The sequence below is a fragment of the Haliotis cracherodii genome, unplaced genomic scaffold (assembly GCF_022045235.1).
Source record: "Haliotis cracherodii isolate W230 unplaced genomic scaffold, xgHalCrac1.p SCAF_2, whole genome shotgun sequence".
Lineage (NCBI taxonomy): Eukaryota > Metazoa > Mollusca > Gastropoda > Lepetellida > Haliotidae > Haliotis > Haliotis cracherodii.
Window position 1 is genome coordinate 42,681,307 of NW_027266275.1, and position 12,122 is coordinate 42,693,428.

Sequence of the window (12,122 nt, forward strand, 5' to 3'; positions counted from 1 at the left end):
ACATACTCAGGGACAGTCATAGTACATTCTAAAAATATTGTCATGACATCTCCTAACTCCTTGACATACTCAGGGGCAGTCATAGTACATTCTAAACATATTGTCATGACATCTCCTAACTCCTTGATATACTCAGGGACAGTCATAGTACATTCTAAACATATTGTCATGACATCTCCTAACTACTTGATATACTCAGGGACAGTCATAGTACATTCTAAACATATTGTCATGACATCTCCTAACTCCTTGACATACTCAGGGACAGTCATAGTACATTTTAAACATATTGTCATGACATCTCCTAACTACTTGACATACTCAGGGGCAGTCATAGTACATTCTAAACATATTGTCATGACATCTCCTAACTACTTGATATACTCAGGGACAGTCATAGTACATTCTAAACATATTGTAATGACATCTCCTAACTACTTGACATACTCAGGGACAGTCATAGTACATTCTAAACATATTCTCATGACATCTCCTAACTACTTGATATACTCAGGGACAGTCATAGTACATTCTAAACACATTGTCATGACATCTCCTAACTACTTGACACCGACAGTGGGCAATATTCCAGAACTATGTGTGGTGGGGAACCCCAGATATGGGCCTACTAACTACTTGACACCGACATTCTAAACGTATTGTCATGACATCTACTTACTACTTAACACACACATGCAGTGTAGCCATGACAATGATTCATGCACTGACTAATTTGTCGTGGGGAAAAAACTCCTTTTCTCAGGTTTCCACGTGTCTTAGTCTTAATTTCATATCGTAATTGCCTGAAAATATATGCTCCGTTATTGTCTGGCCATATGATGACATACTCGGCATCTCAGAACACGGAGGCCTTAACTTTTCCATCTGAAGGGAAAGCCTTTGCCTTCTTTGTTTGCAGTGATGTCAGATGATTCCACTGTTTTGGTTGCTGTTTGGAAGTGGTGAACCCAGGTTTCATCCATAGTCACAAATCATTGCAAGAAACTTTCTGGATCAGCTTCAAACAGAGCTACAGTATCACGAGACAGGTTTTTTATAAGATGCCAGGAGCTTTGGAACCAGCTGATACTTTCAGTCTTTCGCCGGTAGGTCATCACCATATCGTGGATTCTCTGGAGCATGTTTTGCTTACGTGACAGGCCTTCCAAGATGGGGGTCGTCTTCAAGGCTCTCCTTGCCACGCTTTAACCCAGATGCCCACCTCTTTACGGTGACATAGGAAGGGGGGAATCCATCCCTTGTATTTACTGTCTTTATTGACGGGTTTGGGTTTTGTGACTTGTCACAGAGAAACAATTTGCTCAATTATCTCCATAATATCGTGTGATGTCCACAACATCAGATTTCACTATAACGCAATTCCTTCTATGTGAGGCTCTGTCAGTAAACCCTCGTATTCCATCATACAGATATTAGTAGCCTTAGATCTACCAGAAAACTGACAGGACGATATGAAAGGAAGTCCATATCAAAGTTAATGTAAGCAGTTACTTCACCACCATGACCACGAAAGATACACAATGTTATTACTGCCGACCAATTCTTGCCCAAAGCTAAAATACGTATTGATTTAAAGGAACGCCAACGTTTTAACTATATAATTATACAGGACTTTGTGTATTGGGCTTCATACAGAATATCTTTCCCACATAATACATAACCTATTTAGAGGTTAAAAAGCCTCCTTTTTTGGTTTTGACCATGATGATGTACAGGTGATTGACAATCATAAAATTATTTGTGTGCCTGAATGTTCAACCTTCTATCTGTTTTATATACACTATAAAATATGTGTTTAGAATGTAAACACATACACGGCATGTTTAGATCTAAACATGTTTAGGAATGTGTGTCAATCTTAAATGAAATACACATTTGATGTGTTCTATTTCAACATGTTTGGGACATTAACACATGAAACGAGCTTTTTTCGATATAATTGACATGTCGCTGTCACTAACTACCTTAAATACAAGAAAATCGTAACAGTGCATCCCTGATATGTGTTGTACCGTCCACTCACAACGACAAGAACGGGGAAACCACTTACTTTGTTGAAAGACACTTACATAGAAACATGCAACCTGGAAATACATTGTAAGTGAGTTAGTCATGTATGTGTGTTAAGAGCTACCTTGTCATATCTCTAGCGTTCCAGAAATAATACATTCCATAGTCAAGGCATCTATGTGGTTTTGATATATTTACTACCTTCGAGTAAGTTCAGCTTGCCGTGGAAGGAAAGCTCAAACGACGAACATAGATATGGTGCTGAAAGATCAATGATGAGCATCAGAGTGCAATCTGGGATCTCAGTTGTCTGGCACAGTTGTCAGTTGTTGTGCGTCATGAAGTACATAACAAGTGTTTCTGGGCAAGGTCGCAGCCCCCCGATATGGACGCATTGCACTCCTGGTGCTATTTGGTCAATGGCCATGGCTATTTCAGCCTGGTGAAGAAGAAGAAGAAGAAGGTACCAATAACGTTTGGAATTGTCATTGGCAAACTGAGCATGACATGAACACACCCAGTATCCCACTTAATGCACCCTCCAAGTGGCATGTAATGGCTCATCTGGCTTGAAAGCCTGGTGCCTCGTTTAGGCATTCAATGCTGTGAGGGAGTGAGGGAGTGAGTTGGGTTTAACGCCGCTTTTAACAGTATTACAGCTTAATGTGGGAGTAAAGTCCGAAGTGATGCAGGTCTCAAACGTTTACCACTTCGGTGAAACCCACGAGCACGGGTATGGTGCTGACAAACCTAGAAACATACTCGTGGCGAACCTGGATTCGAACCCACAATCACAGGTTTCTGGAGAGCCCAAGGGACGCAACTCTGCACAGCGTATTCGCGAGGGCAGCAACAGGCTGCACATATATATCATATAATGGGTTGCTTGACGCACCAGCTTCCCACTATTCTCGCGATAATTGTTATGTTTGTAATAAACCTGGGATGTGTTATACTTTATTCAACTCAGTTCTGGTTCGGATGCAGGGTTAATATAAGCACACGAAGATGGTGCAGTTGTTAATATCTACTTATGTGCATTATCAACATATTGTACCTGGCGGTCCAAAAGACCTTAGGAAGTGAATGCATTACCGCCAATGGCTGTCAAGTCATTACCCTGTTCTAAAAAGTACAGTTCTACTTTATGTCAGTTGAATCGAACTACACAGTCACTTTGTCTAAAACATGTCCACCTGCTAACTAGCAACGAACCTCACGTTAGAAAGGATTCATTCTACCTGATCACCGTTGCACAACCCTGCATGCATTTTCCTAGATCTAGAATGCATGTCAACTATCTCTAATCTGGATTCCACCAATCCCTGACTTGGCCATTTGTGCAGGTGTTATCTGTGATGTTGCACTGGGATTGCACTTTTAAACACTGAGAAGGAGCAACAAACGCCAGTCGGGTTGTTTTGAGACGGCGCCAGGTCGGCGTGGTATTATTGCAGATAACCAGGCTTTGTGGCTTAGAATGGTCTACATTTCACCGATATTGCTGCACTGTTGTTACCTTCACGCGAAACTCGCCAGGAATCCTCGCTCCGTCAACAAAAACATTATGTTTTTCTACCTATCTGTCTGATTCACTGCAAACCCTCATGTTACGCTGGTATGTGCCATGGCACTCGTACACACTTGTCGTGTGGTTGTGTTCTCAAGGGTGATTTGTAACCTTTACTGTCCTCTACACGTGTTCAAAAGAAAAAGAACATCACTGTTTACAAGTCACATGGAGAAACTGTTCAATTATACTTGAAGAGTAAGAAGTGGAAAACATTTTCTTATGTCTTTGAACAAATACAACTATAAAGTCAAGGTGCTTCCAGTTTTGGGGATATCAACCAATCTCTGTTATTCATCTTCACTTTAACAGGCTTTGATACAATGGCATTTAAAAATGTTTCATCATATCAAAACTTATCAACTTGTCCTTCGCCCAAAGATATCAAATGATATCTATATCTGCTGCAGAAATAGACAATTTCTAGAAAACTAAAACATATTGGAGGCCATTTTGGATTTTCGTCATCACCAGGGGGCGCTGCATACCAGATTTGAATTATATAAAGCATTGATGCAATTGATCCTGAAAAAGATACTGTGATAAACTGTATGAACTTACCAGACAATTATGAATTAATGAGTATAGATTAAAATCATTAGAGATTTCAACCATGTCGGCGGCCATCTTGGTCTTTCATGACCACCAGGGGGTGCTGCATACTAGGTTTGAATTATATGCGGGGTTGTTGTTATTACTCCTAAATACATTACAATGATAATTTGTATAAATTGGCCAGATAACTATGATATATTGAGTATAGTTTGATATCATTGGATTTTCTACCACCAGGAGGCGCTGCAAACTATATTTGAATTATATACAGCTCTGCTGCAATTCATTCCGCATGCATTACCCTGGATATATGTATAAAGGGATCAGATAAGTATGATATATTGAGTATATATTGATAACATTAGAGATTTCAGCCATGTTGGCGGCCATCTTGGATTTTCTACCACCAGGGGGCTCTGCTGAGGTTGATCCATATCCAAAAATGTTCGGAATGGTTTAATGTATAAGTGCCAAGTTTGGTGCTTTTAACCCAAAGTGCACAATTTTAGCCTTAACCGCCCCAATATTGTGTGTGTACTTCTCCTTGCTGTACACACACCAATGTATTGCAGGTCTTTTGCAGAAAGGGGTTTTCAAAACGGGGATAACTGCAATACGATTGCGGTGTTAAATAACATTCACTCACTATTAGTATAATTAAGAAGAGCATACATTCTTCATCGCAGTGTGTTCGATGTCTTCTACCATATTCTTTTGTACACAACAGAAACATTCCTGTTGGCAGAGCATATACTACTACAGGACGTTATGTGCCTTCTGCGGCAGTGTGTTATGTGCCTTCTACTGCAGTGTGTTGTGTGCCTTCTACGGCAGTGTGTTGTGTGCCTTCTGCTGCAGTGTGTTATGTGCCTTCTACGGCAGTGTGTTATGTGCCTTCTACTGCAGTGTGTGTTATGTGCCTTCTATTGCAGTGTGTTGTGTGCCTTCTACTGCAGTGTGTGTTGTGTGCCTTCCACTGCAGTGTGTTGTGTGCCTTCTACTGCAGTGTGTTATGTGCCTTCTGCTGCAGTGTGTTGTGTGCCTTCTACTGCAGTGTGTGTTGTGTGCCTTCCACTGCAGTGTGTTATGTGCCTTCCACTGCAGTGTGTTATGTGCCTTCTGCTGCAGTGTGTTGTGTGCCTTCTACTGCAGTGTGTTGTGTGCCTTCTACTGCAGTGTGTTGTGTGCCTTCTACTGCAGTGTGTTGTGTGCCTTCTACGGCAGTGTGTTATGTGCCTTCTACTGCAGTGTGTTATGTGCCTTCTACTGCAGTGTGTTGTGTGCCTTCTGCTGCAGTGTGTTATGTGCCTTCTACGGCAGTGTGTTATGTGCCTTCTACTGCAGTGTGTGTTATGTGCCTTCTACTGCAGTGTGTTGTGTGCCTTCTACTGCAGTGTGTGTTGTGTGCCTTCCACTGCAGTGTGTTGTGTGCCTTCTACTGCAGTGTGTTATGTGCCTTCTACTGCAGTGTGTTGTGTGCCTTCTACTGCAGTGTGTGTTATGTGCCTTCTACTGCAGTGTGTTGTGTGCCTTCTACTGCAGTGTGTTGTGTGCCTTCTACGGCAGTGTGTTATGTGCCTTCTACTGCAGTGTGTTATGTGCCTTCTGCTGCAGTGTGTTGTGTGCCTTCTACGGCAGTGTGTTGTGTGCCTTCTACTGCAGTGTGTTATGTGCCTTCTGCTGCAGTGTGTTGTGTGCCTTCTACTGCAGTGTGTGTTATGTGCCTTCTACTGCAGTGTGTTGTGTGCCTTCTACTGCAGTGTGTTATGTGCCTTCTACTGCAGTGTGTTGTGTGCCTTCTACTGCAGTGTGTTGTGTGCCTTCTACTGCAGTGTGTTTTGTGTGCCTTCTACTGCAGTGTGTGTTGTGTGCCTTCTACTGCAGTGTGTCGTGTCCCTTCTACGGCAGTGTGTTGTGTGCCTGTAGAGGGTAGGTGCTATTGCACTGTGTTGTGGGCCTGTAGATGGTAAGTGCTACTGCAGTGTCTTGTGTGTCTGCTACAGCAGTGTGTTGTGGGCCTGTAGAGGGTAAGTGCTTCTGCACTGTGTTGTGGACCTGTAGAGGGTGAGTGCTACTGCACTGTGTTGTGGGCCTGTAGAGGGTAAGTGCTTCTGCAGTGTGTTGTGGACCTGTAGAGGGTAAGTGCTACTGCAGTGTGTTGTTGGCCTGTAGAGGGTAAGTGCTACTGCAGTGTGTTGTTGGCCTGTAGAGGGTAAGTGCTACTGCACTGTGTTGTGGGCCTGTAGAGGGTAAGTGCTACTGCACTGTGTTGTGGGCCTGTAGAGGGTAAGTGCTACTGCAGTGTGTTGTGGGCCTGTAGAGGGTAAGTGCTACTGCACTGTGTTGTGGGCCTGTAGAGGGTAAGTGCTACTGCAGTGTGTTGTTGGCCTGTAGAGGGTAAGTGCTTCTGCACTGTGTTGTTGGCCTGTAGAGGGTAAGTGCTACTGCAGTGTGTTGTTGGCCTGTAGAGGGTAAGTGCTACTGCAGTGGGTTGTTGGCCTGTAGAGGGTAAGTGCTACTGCACTGTGTTGTGGGCCTGTAGATGGTAAGTGCTACTGCAGTGTGTTGTTGGCCTGTAGAGGGTAAGTGCTACTGCACTGTGTTGTGGGCCTGTAGAGGGTAAGTGCTACTGCACTGTGTTGTGTGTCTGCTACAGCAGTGTGTTGTGGGCCTGTAGAGGGTAAGTGCTACTGCAGTGTGTTGTGGGCCTGTAGAGGGTAAGTGCTACTGCAGTGGGTTGTTGGCCTGTAGAGGGTAAGTGCTACTGCACTGTGTTGTGGGCCTGTAGAGGGTAAGTGCTACTGCAGTGTGTTGTTGGCCTGTAGAGGGTAAGTGCTACTGCAGTGGGTTGTGGGCCTGTAGAGGGTAAGTGCTACTGCAGTGTGTTGTGGGCCTGTAGAGGGTAAGTGCTACTGCAGTGTGTTGTGGGCCTGTAGAGGGTAAGTGCTACAGCAGTGTGTTTTGGCCTGTAGAGGGTAAGTGCTACTGCACTGTGTTGTGGGCCTGTAGAGGGTAAGTGCTACTGCACTGTGTTGTGTGTCTGCTACTGCACTGTGTTGTGGGCCTGTAGAGGGTAAGTGCTACTGCAGTGTGTTGTTGGCCTGTAGAGGGTAAGTGCTACTGCACTGTGTTGTGGGCCTGTAGAGGGCAAGTGCTACTGCAGTGTGTTGTGGGCCTGTAGAGGGTAAGTGCTACAGCAGTGTGTTTTGGCCTGTAGAGGGTAAGTGCTACTGCACTGTGTTGTGGGCCTGTAGAGGGTAAGTGCTACTGCACTGTGTTGTGGGCCTGTAGAGGGTAAGTGCTACTGCACTGTGTTGTTGGCCTGTAGAGGGTTAGTGCTACAGCAGTGGGTTGTGTGTCTGCTACTGCACTGTGTTGTGGGCCTGTAGAGGGTAAGTGCTACTGCACTGTGTTGTGTGTCTGCTACTGCACTGTGTTGTGGGCCTGTAGAGGGTAAGTGCTACTGCAGTGTGTTGTTGGCCTGTAGAGGGTAAGTGCTACTGCACTGTGTTGTGGGCCTGTAGATGGTAAGTGCTACTGCAGTGGGTTGTTGGCCTGTAGAGGGTAAGTGCCACTGCAGTGTGTTGTGGGCCTGTAGATGGTAAGTGCTACTGCAGTGGGTTGTTGGCCTGTAGAGGGTAAGTGCCACTGCAGTGTGTTGCCGGCCTGTAGAGGGTAAGTGCTACAGCAGTGTGTTGTGTGTCTGCTACTGCACTGTGGTCTGGGCCTGTAGATGGTAAGTGCCACTGCAGTGTGTTGTGGGCCTGTAGAGGGTAAGTGATACTGCAGTGTGTTTGGCACTGAAAGATGCCTGCCTGCAGTTTGTTTAAAATCTTGATCCAAACGCACTGGAAGCATTTTCTAGAATTTACATAAACGATGTTTCTGAATATGGGAATGCGGAAATACTATCCTGGAAATCTGCTCTTTGTTAAATAAGGTCATTGGACTGAGAACGTGATTAGTAAGCACTTCCTTGTGACGAGATTTAACTTTACATAAAATATCAATGAAAATGTCACCAGAACGCCGTTTATTCGGAAGACTGTTTTTGCAGCAGTAAAACACTACGTCTACAGCAATCGAACACTTGACACAAGCAATATCTGAAGTTAACACTATAAACACCAGAAAAACTACATTTCACACTATTGGAAATCTCGATACCATTTCAAGTTCCGTCTTTCTGGTGGTAAAATGCACGTAGCACGGTTATTTGTCGTCTACAAATATTTTGTGTGAATGCAACACCATCATTTGATTTGAAACGTCAAAAAGCAAGCAGTCTTTGAGCAGTGGAAGCCAGCATGATGAATTAGTCATGGGCCAATAACATTCAAAGCTATTGTTAGTATTGGACTGCCAAGTCAAGGAGTATTTGGGCTTGTATCAGCTTCCAGGTTATCGAGACGTCAAAGTACTTTACACAAGTATGTCAGACTTCACACAACGCTCATTGGAACAGACTGTATCAACATGTGTCGCGGGAATCAACTATCTTTTCTAAATGTAAATTTAACTATTTTGTGTAATTTACTTTACACGTCCCCTTGATTGACGTGGTACAACCCTGAGGTTTCTGTGATTTTTCTTTAAAAATTTGAATTTTCATGGGCAATAATGATTTGTTGCTATAGCAAATCTCGTCTGAAGGTGGTGTCAAGTGAATGTGGCTATAGGACATCCTCATTGTATCGTTTTCTGAATCTGTATTTATTTTATCCTGCATAAACTGGAAAGAAAGCTAATTTTATGTCATTGAGTTTACAAACGGGAAAAAAATGTATATTCATAATTGTTAAACGACGTTACTTTTATTGAAGATGTATGTTTGTTGTATAATTTGTTTACCTTGAAACACAATTTTCAAATTATCCAAGTGTATCATCATCACCATTTAGTTCAGTACGTGTAGGCCACGGGTCTTTATGTACAAACCATTGGCAATGTACAATCGTGTGTGCATTACATACATGTAAGAAATAACAGATGGCCATAACATATAGTAAATAGTGATAATTGTATTTCAGATTCCTTTATAAACTCTAGATATGAGACCTTTCCACACTCGCAAAGTACACAAACCATGCTGTGTTACTAATTATATTTAGATTTAGGGATGATACCAGTAAGTCAAGCTTCTGTATATTTTGTATATATATGATATTTTGATTGAGGTACATTGGTCTAAGGTGAGCACAGGCTGGACATAGTAGCAAAACGTGGATTTCATTTTCAATATAATCAGAGTTACATACCCTACCTTTTCTAAATCCCCGCAGAATATTAAACTGTCGTCCTCGCCCAATTTCTAAATTGTGACAGTTTAGCCGAAATCGGGAAAGTACTATTTTCAGTTTGCTTGATTTAATAGTTGTAAATAATCTTCACATACAAATAATGTTTTGAAATTAGCATAATATGACATCGTGGAACTATTCAACAAATTGCTGTGCCAGAGCTGTTGAAAATTGTCTTTAGATTCAGAGTAAACAGATTTTGGAAAAATACTTTTGTTGCTACAAACATGCGTAATTTCCATGAGGTGTAGTTAGTGCAGCTCTCGTCATTCTAAACCTTTGTGAAAAGTGTGACAGCAAGGATGGCATTACCGGCATCCTGACAGTATCCATTTTTGTAATATTCTACCATGTCTCGTTTATACAGGCATGCGATATACATAACAGTAGACAGAATAATTGGAGATAGAAAAAAAGTGAACATGCCTTTTTTTATAGATAAGGGCTGTAAGGAAAAACAAAGTGACTTAGCGTCTGTGATGCAGTAGGTATATTTGATGCAATCTAAACGAATTTTGGAACACACAAAATTCCTAGACCTTATGAAAGAATGCCACTCCACCTTATCCTATTCTGGGAGTTCAATAAGTACTTTTTTCAAGAATAACAATACTTGGAGGATTAATATACTCTGCACAATAAGAAGCTATATCACCAATAAGATCTGCTTGTGAATAAATACAGCATAGATGCATTGGAAAAACACATTAAACATCGACAGCTCTTTACAACCTACATTAAGTGAGGAAATGACCAACACAAGTGATCATCAAACCTTGATGTGTGCCGTCGCTTGTCCACATACTGGACTGGTTTGCTGAAGAGAGCATAAGTAAAATAAATCAATGAAAATACAATGAAATTAAATCAAGTCTCCATGTTGTAGCACAATGCTTAGAAGGTTTCTGTTATTTGGGTAAGAGTGGTCCGGTCTGATATACAGCTTCTATTAATGTACCACTTCACAGAGATGTCAATTCCGCGATGTCATCTACCTGGTATCTGCTTCCAGGGTGTTGGGGCCTGGTTCTACACTAATGAATGCAATACACAGTTGAGGACCACCGATTGGTGTGCTGATCTATAAACCTATCTGCAGCAAACGTGTTATAGCAGGGACTTGCATGTTGTTATTACATTGGAGAAAGTGAACTCATTAGTGTTGTGCATAAGTTCCATCAATTCGTCTCATTAAGAATGTACACGCCAAATAGTATGTTTATCATGTCACACTTTATCACAAAACTCTTATGGAAGTAGCTCTGCAAGTCCTTACACAAGATATTGGAAATCAGATAAATTGGAATAGATAGTTCAAACAGTGTAGGTCCGAGATTTGGATATCTGTGTGGTAGAACTGGGCTTTGTGGAGCGTATGTTCCTACAAAGGAACTTCATGCACTAGGCAACTCGACGGATGCTCTCTCTGAACAGTTGATTTCTTTGTTGACCTCAAATACGTGGATGGCTTGTAATCGTACGCCGGCGGTGAAGGGTGGAACCACTGTTTATAATTGCTTTGTAACTAATGCTGTTTACTTTCTTCAATGATCCTGCTGTGTATTGAAGTGCATTAACAGGGATGGCGTGGAATAGTGTATTGGTGACAATGGCATGGGACGCAACTAGGTACAGCAACCCAAGACGGTATCGGTTCACCCTTCCCTGACAAAGGTCTCTTCCGATTCTTTCTGTTTTCGTGATCACGATTCATGAACTTGTTGTAATGTGACTATTTATGTTCCTAACACTCGTGATAAGGAACAGTTGGTACGTGTTTAATGTTATTGCCAACCGAGTGCATAGGTCTTCCTCATATTCACAATTCCATGTTAGTGTAATAAAGCAAAGCCGGTGCAAGAACCTACAACGAATGTAAGTGTAGTGACCATGGATACTACCCGCACGGAAATACATACACATCGAGTACAAATATGACAAGCATGTATTGTTGTTCCTCAAGAAGTGACACTTTAACTTGTGTCTACAGGGAGTCAAACCTCGCCAAATATCAACACGCAGGCACTATATATTTTCAGATCGATCTCCGGCCTTCAAGGTCGCGTTAGAATCTTCCTAAACAGATCAATATAAATTTCCAGAGCTTCTCAAACTCACGCTGGATTACTGTTGATGACGGAATGTCGCAAAAGTTTGCAATACCCACGTCACTGACTTCTTCAACCGTGCTGACGGTTTTCAGAACCAATTTCAAACATGGCGGCTGCATGTCAATATGGTGGCGGTATTTGCCCACAGCATACCACAAAAACAATACTTATTTTGCTTCATGGTAAATTCTTCCGATGGTCAAATCGTGTGAACTAGAATTAGTATTATCCTTAGGACATGCCTTGATAGAATATATCTTGTATTGCATTCCTGGAGCTACATCGTCTGCCAACATTAAACAATAAACGGTGTACTTATTCCGATTGGAAGCATGTGATCACGATAGGTATGTAGACGAATGACAAAGGTAAACACTCAGCAGTGAAGTGCGCTGAACGATAGATAGGAGTATTACTTCATTTGTCATGGAGACTGCCAATATTAAATCTGTCGGTAATTGATATTTGTTTACGATTTGCAAAATGACAGTGGCATTATTATTGATGCAAAGAAACTGTGAGGAGATTTGTTCTAATATCTAAACCAGGCGGTAG